We start from the raw sequence: 10,392 nt of genomic DNA on the forward strand, positions 1-10,392 counted from the left end.
CCCTTTATTGCCAGACAAGCACTCTATGTGGGCTTATGGGAGGCCCAGTAATTTTTCTGGATCAACTGCTTATCTGTGTGATCTACCAGGTTTTGCCAAATTAGGCTTGAATGAATTAAGTCCTGTGTGTATGTGTTCACTTCTTAAGCTGCAACACTGATTTCCTATATTACCATTACCATCCGTGGGACATTTTGACCTCCATTTGTGGTGGGTGGTTTGGTAGCACCAAGTAAGTGTGTTGAGCTGCCTGTTTTGAAAGTAGAAATACCAAGTTGTACTTGGTGGTCCAACACTGTCAAGTCCAAACATAAGCTCACTTAATCAGTGATCCAAAACAATGAAGCATTGTTGAATATTTAAGAAACAAAAAATATTTACAAATGTAAATATTGAATCTTATAGAACAGTTAGTTCTGATTGGCTAATCTGATTAGCGTGATTCTTCAAATATGACCTATTGATTCATATAAATTGGCAGCCATCTTTGGCAGAGCCCATTTGATATGTTGGCCCATTCCCCTCAAGAAGTGCTTCCATGACACAACACTTCACCCAGACAGGAAACCTTAAGTAAAGGCAAAACCTTGGAGCAGACAGCTACATTAATTATCTTTCTTTCTTTCTGCTTTTCCTGCTTTCTTTGCTGTTAAAAAAACACAACAAACAATGACTTATTCAGCTTTTTAGGGAAGCCAACTAATGCTGCTACAAAGTGCAACGCACAAACACAAGTTATCATAATGGATCTGGATCCATGTGTAAAAACAGAGAGGCCAATTATGTCTCTGGCCCCCCAACCATCCCTCAACTGTATTTAATAAACTTTAGTTAAAAAAAAAAAGGACTGCGAACTGTCCTACATAGGATGTATAAGGCAACCAAACAATCACTACTGATTCACTGCAGCTTTTCAAAGACAAACTCACATATTTCACCCATCTGGAATTCTTTATGCACTTTAAAGGAGAAACACCTCAGGAGAGGATAAATGTGGACTGGTGGGGAGACAAACTGATACATGGAGGCAGGGCATGAGTAAATAGTCTGTCATAGTGATCACTATGTTCACTTAAGATTGAAGAGTCTTTGTCCCAGGGCTGACCACATGCCCAATAACAAGGAAGACCTGTATGGACACAAAAGAAAGGCGACTGAGGAGCTAAAGGACTACCATCGCCTGAAGAACAAAAAGCCTACAATTGCGGTTCAAAAGTTAAAACTTGAAAGACATTGTGGCATTGTTAGATTGGGTCCCATATACACCCTATAGGTGGAATAAATCTTGCACTTTTGTTTTGAGTTAATGTTCAAATCTGTTTATGTGAAGTTGTGGAGTGAAATCACTACATGTGAATTCTGGCCGACAGGATAGTCTACCAGGCTGAGAGGATAATGAGTAATTCAGAATAAATACTGTTTAATTAGATACTATCAAGTCGTCTCCTTTAATAAAACCACATTTATTGTAAACAATGACTGCATTAACATGTAATAAGTGGGGTATGAGTTATATCGACCAAGCATGTTCTAAATGGAGTAACTTATGCTGTCTATACATCACCCAGCACCTTGGTAACAACCTCAGGTTGGCCGTCTAAATTAAGACACACAGATAATGTTTCTTTTAAACATAATACAGGTGTATATGAATTATATGGAATGATTTGGTCACAGAAAAAAAAAACATCAAAGACAAATGATGCATTATGTGTTATATATCATGAGAGAACTTTCACAAGAGAGCAATACATTTAGCAAAACTACAGCTGCACAGTCCAATATGAACAAATATTTTTTTCATGAGCCAGACAAACTCCCACGTGAGATCAGTCTTGACATTCTAGACCATGTAAGGGAAACAGGAAGTTTTGCTCTACTGCTAGGGTGTCTTGGACAGGTTTCTAGATAGATAACTGAGAGTACACTGCCTCATTTGAACTGTGTTTAACTTATGGCTAATTAAGTAGGAATCAGTCCAGGTTCGGCAAGTACACCTCATGCCCTCCCTGTGTCTTATAGCCATCAATAAAAAATACACTTCCCTTAATCAGTCAGGGGAACGGGTGAAAAAGACAAACAGCCAATTCATGGCTGACCTTATGGAAAATATAGGGCTGGGGTCAACATGGGCATGATTAGGGGTCATAGCTGCCCCCCAAGGATGTGATTGCTTCAAACCCCCACATGTTTGGACTCCCCCACATTTCAGTCTGTTTATGCTGCAAGACTGAGTTTCAGTTCCAGTCATGGCCATCTGCAAAGAGTTTGTACTAGAGACAGATCTGTGTGATGTCATACGCTGATTAGAAAAGACAGAAATTATCCTGCGATTATTTGCTGTCTCTTTCACTGTATGTTTATCATAATACTTGTCCACTCTTTTATCCTTTACAGGACCGTTCACCTGAAAATTGCAATTCTGTCATCATTTAGTGTCACTCTAAACCCCTATGACACGTATGAACACAAAATGAGATGTCAGACAGAATTTTAGGGACTGACAACCTCAGTCACCATTTACTTTCATTGTAAATTTCACTGTAAAAAAAATTGCAATGAAATTGAATGGTGACTGAAACTGTCAGTCTCTAGCATTCTGCCTAACATCTCCAGTTGTGTTCAAATCTGAAAAGAAAGTCATTTGAAAATTAATGATAAACTTTTCCTTTGACCTACTTATGACATATCTTTAACTTCTCCATTCTCTCTTGTAAGATGAATGATGCGGCATTGATTGGCACAGTTAACACCTGTCCTGCGTAGTAAGTTGAAACACATTATGAGAGGTCACCAGAACAAGAATATTTTGGCACTTCTCCTAAATCGTGACACCTGAAGCTGACTCCACCTATGGTATATATTTGTGGTATGGTGTAAACCCACTTGAATTAGCAGCTTTGCTCTGGGACCCGTCCAGGCTCTGATGCAGGACTTCACTGCAAGTCTCCTTGTATAGCCTTCCACAGCACATCTGGCAGAACCTCAGACATATGCAAAAACAAATTTCAAGATGAAACAAGGGTGTGGAGTTTTTGAGTTTATGTATGAAACTAGAGACAATAAAGACCGTTCCACAAAAATTCTCTGTTCACAGTGGTAAATACTTTATTTTTATATGTATATAGAGAAAATGTGTGTAGTAGTGTCAGTATAAACTATTTAAAATACAGCTATTTAAGTCAAATTTTATTGCATTGTTAAAAAAAAAAAAAAAAAAGAGAGAAAAATATTTAAAGTTACACTACGTAACTTTTTTTGGTTAAAAAAAACAACAAAATATTATTAATGAGAGAGTGCAACAAAAATCCATCTTCCAAACCATGTCTTTACATTACCCAAATACACTGATAAACCTATTATAATTATTTATATTTTAGAGCTGTCGGGACGGATTTTGCGAAAATTGCATACATACGTAATTTGCCCGTGCGTGTTAATGTCATATCCGTACACAGAGAAAATAAGATCCGGCTACTGTAGCGCGTGTGTGGGAGTAGCATGAAGCTGAAAGTTTGTTGTCACAACGAACAAGAAAAACTGACCATGGATCATTTAAAACGGCAAACATCCAGGGAATCACCAGTTGTAAAAACAAAGAAACCCAGAACAGAGCAGAGTCTACAGCCAAATGGGAAAGTAACAGAGTCCATAATAAAACCCGAATCAACATCGGCTTTGCTTTTTAGAGGTGGTGACAACTCCAAGATCTGAAAGGATTTAAAAGCAACCCAGAGATGGCTTTTTTCTTACTCAAAAGGTAAGATATTTTATTGATATAATTTATGTATAGTTGCGTAATCACACACACACTCACACGTCTGTGTGTGTGTAGTGAAATACAATAATTATACTGTAATCGGTGCAGAACATTTCACTTGCTAGCACACGTATGTATTTTTCTTTATAACGGCAATCATTTATATAAATAAATCCTTTAGTCCTAGGCTTGCCAAGGACATGTGAGTCTTGAAATGATGTTGACCACTGGTTGGTAACAATGACAATCTATAAATGAGTTACTACCATGGTCAATTTGGCCAGAATATCCAGCAGTTATAAAAACTTTAAAATTTTTGACCTTTCAGACTAGCAATCGTTATGTCTAAGGTTAACGAATGTTGCCTAACTTTTGTAACGTCATTTATTTCAAAACATCAGTGTTTCCAATAAGTCAAAACAACAGCATAAGATATGGCACTTACCTGTTCAGATTACATGTTTTTGGATATCTGTCTTTTCCTTTCTTTCATTATTTATTTGTCCATTAGCTCTGATAAGATGTCCTGTATCCCTGTGTACACCGGTGCCTCGAACCACATTCATCCGCGTAGAGGAGCAGAGCCAAAGCACGTCATTACCATAACAATGTTCTTCCGCAAGACATATGCAATTTTATACTTTAACCACTTTGAGGGCCAAAAGTTACATAGTGTAGCTTTAACAAACAAAATATATAATTTTATATGGACATGTTTTGCATCACTTACTCTTAGCTTAATTATTTATTTTTTATATTGTTTGTGGTGGGACACAAAGGAAGTTTTCCAAATTTCCAAGCTGCGGCTCTAAAAATGAGAAAAGCACCAAAAATGAGAAAAGCACCATGAAATGATCAACTAAAAAAGGCTAATTCTCTATTTGTGGTGTATTCCGGAACTACCGAAGCTGTATGACTGCTTTGTGTGAGGAAAAGTTCTAAATTGAAATCTTAATCATTCCCAGCTACTGTAAAAGTCAAATTCCGCATTGAAACAAGAAGCGTTATGGCAGCTTTGATGTCAGTGATGTCAAATGCGATTGGTTTTCAATGGCAGTGTCTTGACTTATTCAGCACGCTAAAGTTCGGCTGTACTGTATCTTTTGAATGAGCTGTGAGACTGCCGGACCTCACGGAGAGGAAGATTTTCAGCGATTTAAATGTTAAAGCAGAAGTATGTAACTTTTTCTGTATTATATTACTGTGGCAAACAGGGCGTGGCCGAGTGAAGACGGTGCGGAGCAAGGCCGAGATGGACACCTGGGGCAAATTATCTCTCACAGCTGTTGGCAATTATGGTGTTAGCGGGCGAGAGATAAAGCCGCAGTCAGAGCCGCAGTGGGGAGACAAACGGAGAGAGAGAGAGAGACGCACGAAGCCGAGTTGACGTGTGCATTCTGCGTTGGGCTGAAAAGCCAACAGTGAGAGAGACACACGGAGCTGTGTGTGTGTTGGTCGAGGATTGTGTGCTGAAAAGCAAATTTATTTTATGTCACACTAAAAAGTGTTTTTAATAAAAGACTTACGTTTTGGATTGTTTACTCGGCTCCCGCTTCCTCCTTCATAAGAAAGGCAGAAGTCTGCCACATTTACTTTATTTTATCCTGGCTTAATATGCAGAGACAACTAGAAGTAAGCCATTTAGAGGTTTATTTATTTATTTATTTATTTATTGTCTCTTTGGCACTATGAAAATTCCTCTGTTTGTTTAGTAGTGATGTCTAGTTTGTGAACGAATTGTTCTTTTGAACCGGTTCTTTTTAGTGAATTAGTTAAACCATTTCACCAAATCGGACTGAATCGTTTGAAACAGTTCGCAGCTTGAGTCAACACTAATCCACAAGTTACTCTATCCTAACCTGTCTCTCGGATGTGCCTAACATTCCGCAACAGTCCTCGAGTCAAGAGTGCAATAAGTCGCTCGTAACAGTTCTCGAGTCAGCAGTACACTGAACTGAGAATCGCCTCTTTCGGAGGTGTCCAACATACTGATGAGCTGCTGTCATTGAGCATGCGTGTGATTATGGGGCGAAATGTCTGTTTTTGGTGTATTCTTCTGGACAGCAGAAAGTATAGCAAATAAAACATACTGGAAGTATGTTTATGACTTGATTGTATTACCGTTTTATCAACATATGAAGATAAACCAGTCTACAGTTCTCAAGTCAACAGTACACTGATCCCGGGACAGCAGCTCTCAAGTCAACAGTACACCGAGTCGTTCGCAGAAGTTCTCGAGTCAACTGTATATCACACAGCAGTTCACGAGTCATCAGTACACTGAACTGAGAATCGCCTCTTTCGGATATCATACTGAGAACTGCTGAACAGTGAGCAGCTGATGAGCATGTATGAACCAAGGACTTGAATGAGGTGGCGAAATGTTTCAATCGAGAGATGTAAATAAATTTTACTATTGAGTCTTGTGCATGCAGATTACATCTAAAGTTGTTATGAGCTGGATCATGGTTTCATTAAAAAAGGGTGAGTCTTTATATGCTTTAGTGTAGAACATCTGCGTTTGTATATGTGTCAGTATTGGTTGATTTAGGTGCAAAACGTTTATTTAGGATGTATTGTAAGATCACTGAAGGAAACACTGATGACAATAAACACCCTTATTATTATAACTTAATTAAATAAAATTTAATAATCAGCAATATGCGCTTACATAAGGCTTTATTGAATGTGTTTGACTGTGTATTCTACGACGCTGGCGTATTATTTACGCGATGATGTAAATTAACTGGTGAATCGTTTTATTTTTAACCGGTTCATTGAAACAAACCATCCGAAAGAACCGGTTCGCAGAAAAGGATCGGACTTCCCATCACTATTGTTTTGACCGACTCTTTTATACTCCGCCCACCAACTTTGCTCAACCAGTTGTGTGAACTGGGGGCTGGACTATCTCTTTGTTTGACCAATGGCAAATGGGAGAGGTTAGGGGTTTAAAAATATCTACACGTATATAATTGTGTGATGCAACTAAAATTATTGTGACTAAATTGATTGTTGTTGAGCAAACTTAAAAAATCAGTGCAACATGATGCAGTAAGATTTGTCTTAATAACTGTCCTCAGTAACATTGGTTTGTTTAGTCAGTGAGAATTTGTTTGTTCACCAAAATTCTTTCACTCAAACTTCTTGTTGAAAGAACAACTCATTTCTTGTTCATCCAACTATCAATACACAGTACGAGAACTTTTATTTTGTTACAATTTCACTTACTTTTACATGAAGTTAACTGCAGTCTTTGCCTCTGAAGAGAGAAATGTGTTTTTAGGTAGATGCAAAGTAATTCACATTTCATAGTGTCAGTGACTCAAAAACCCCCATAAGCTGGACAAAATGCTATTTTATTTTTGGACTGTCTGATTCCACTGGAGGTTTGGCAGAAATTTCTTGGGTTTTTCTCAGGATGAGTTGACTGGTGTTTTGCAGCTGTTATTGATAGTAAGTTAACAAAGCAGTACCAAAAGACATCCCACTGCAGCCAGTGCAGATGTCACCAATTGTTTAAGCTCTGTTAGCTTGTGGAACCACAGATTTCATGCACGCAAAGAGCAACTTTTTGCCCTGGTCTTGATTGTTTCTTATTCTCTCTCCCTGTCTCACCCTCTCCCACTCATCTCTCCCAGTGGTCTTTAAAAAGCTCATTAATGAACATCTGGTCATAATTCTGGAAGTGTACCCATCAGCAAGATGGAATCGGCCCACCCTGAGCCCCCATCCTCATTCAGCCCACCTCAAGATGCACTCAACACAAGCCGCAAGGCTTAGAATAGTTTATATTGGAATTTTTAATGCATTTACAACAGGAGAACCTGGCAAAGTCGCTGCCACCTTCTGCCATAAAAGCATGCTACTGTTGTGCACACCCAGCCCAATAGCAGCCCCCTAATGCAGAGAACAGTTACTGTAATGCATTTGCTACATTACACACACACACACACAAACATACACACATTCACCCTGGGAGATTTACTACCTCTATCTACTTTATGAATGTAATTAAACATTTACAGTTATTTTGCGTTGGAGGAAAGTGATGCCTGTGTGTTTTGTGGAATGTTTACAGCAGTGAGAGATGTTGTTGAGCTTTAACAAGAGGCCACAGGCTTTCTTTGATGTGTCAGAAACGTGGCCAGTGTGTCCATCACAAGACAAGAGTGTTGATTACGGGTTTATTGTACCATCCAAAATCATTTAATTATCCTCACATAGTCAAGTCGGCATCAAATGGTAAAAAAAAAAAAATTATACCATACTAAAAGACATGTTTGGTTTAACCTTCAACAAGGCACATGAGTTAAACAACAGCTGTGTATGCAGTTTCAAGACATACTGTACATGTACGAATGTCAACAGTTGTTTCTCAGTTGATGATTCTTTGTTTTAGTTTGTTTATGACTAATATGCTTGTCTATGAGTGCAAAGCTTAAACAGTCCAGACTAAAGCAGGCCAGGGTTGATTCTTTCAGGAAGAGATAGCCATGCTTTCTAGTTGTGGCCTAGAATGTAATTCTCAATGCTTAATATGTGTAAATAATGCCTATAGGTCCCAGCTCATGCAATGTCCACAAGAAATGGCATTCACAACTCATTTTATTCCGTAATCTGATGAATTTATGAGTGAAACAGGATATTCTGTTAAATAAGAAAATATGTAGGACAGGACTTGATTTTATCTATTGAGAATATATTTGTTTTTAAAAAGTGGGTATCACCATGAGTAGTTTTATGTGGTTTTGGGGATTCCATAACATCTGCATGTACAGTAGAGGAGAGAGATTTTGAAACAAGAGTGCCTCTTTGTAAAGAATACTTTCTGTGTTCCCCAAAAAATTCCATTTTGATCGACTCTTCAGTAGCTTTAATGCAAACATGAATTTAAGTAAAAACCTGGAAGAGTGGAGACCTGAAAAGGGGAGGGGCTGAATTAGTTACATTTCAGAATGGAGGAGAAGTGTATAGCTGCAGAGAGAGCTCCAAAAAGAGGCGTGAGCTCCAAATCGCCAACAAATTTTTAGGGAGCCCCTTACCTAACACTTTCCTTAACCCTAACCCTGTGGAGGTATCCCCCCTTTTGGAGTTGGCGCAACCCCCTTTTGGAGTAACCCCACCCCCATTTGGAGATGTCCAGCCTGCAGCTATACCTACTTGGAATAGAGACAGGTGGTTGATGGGGAGGGGTTTGAAAAATTAAAAGGGCTTGGTGACACTTGCCATAAAGGAAAGTTGTTTCAGAGGCAGAGCATGTTATTACGTTTTGATAAAAGATTGCGAAGACTGTTTTCTTTATAACATGAATAAATGATGCACAACAAGTCCAGAAAAGTGTATTTAGAAAGTAAACAGGGTCAGTTTTGATTTTACGTTGACTTAAAGAATCTCCAAAAAAAAAAAAAAAAATGCATTGTCAAAACTGTTGCAAAATGGGGTATATTTGATCATAATCGTTTATAAGAGATTGTGCGTTTTTTGTTTTTTACTGAAATGAGCATTCATTACTTTGATTTACATGAGTGAAAGTCTTTTGATCACATTCCTTGGTGTACAGCAAAGAGCAAATACCATGTCGATGGTGAATATAATCTAAACAATTTTACAAAATTGTGGGCCCTGTAGGTATAATGTTCATGTATACAGGAACCAGCAGTTGGGCCCCATTAAACTGTGGGTGGTAAGTCATCTAATTATTTAGCCCTGGCAGCCGTGACAGACATGTTGTCATCTGTGCATGGTATACAGTGTGGAGGACTCACGTCAGTCATCCTCCAAACTCTGACAGTTTTCATTATTTACGTCTGCCTCACGTTGTCAAGAGACCTTATGAAAGTAAACTGGTTTTTCCCTGGTTAGATATTGGAGAGCTGAAACTACATGCTGCCAGTGAAGGACCCTGAAAATGTGGTTTTACTTTAACTCAGCTGAATTTGAGGAGAAGGAAAACTAAAAGCATCTGTCTTTATTTTAGTGTAAGTTATATGTACACAAAACATGCCTAACTTCGCCAATGTTCCTCTGTCGTCCTCAACTGGTTTAATTTATTGCATATTTATGACATGGTTTTGGAGTATGATCACAGCTGTATGTTTCATGTGTGATGTCTATTGCAGGACTAAGAGCTCAGAGTTGCTGCTGGTAAAATTTATCTTGTGATGACACCATAATTTTTGCTATGGGTGTCTGTTTCATGGTGCATGTTAGTTTTCCCTATGCACCCCTAACAAAGCATAAAGCCATGATGAAAATATATTCACTTTTTTATTATTAAAACATTTAATAAACTTTTTATATATATATATATATATATATATATATATATATATATATATATATATATATATATATATATAACTTTAATTCAATACAAAAGGTTTGCTTATTAATTATGTGTTAAAATTAACACGAATTTCAGAATTTCATAGTATTTTTGGAATTTTCTCCTTTTGCTATAATGACAGTAGGGCCTATGCACGCAAGCTGGCACAAGTTTGTGCAAAACCTGATGATCCATTATCTACCATGATGTGAGAATATTCCAAAGAGCATCTTGTGTGTTTGAATAGAAGCAAGGAAAATCTGGCCTTTTGTACAAAGAATTTTACATGGTCAAAGTCACAAAT

This window comes from Myxocyprinus asiaticus, chromosome 25 (assembly GCF_019703515.2).
Source record: "Myxocyprinus asiaticus isolate MX2 ecotype Aquarium Trade chromosome 25, UBuf_Myxa_2, whole genome shotgun sequence".
Taxonomy (NCBI): Eukaryota; Metazoa; Chordata; class Actinopteri; order Cypriniformes; family Catostomidae; genus Myxocyprinus; species Myxocyprinus asiaticus.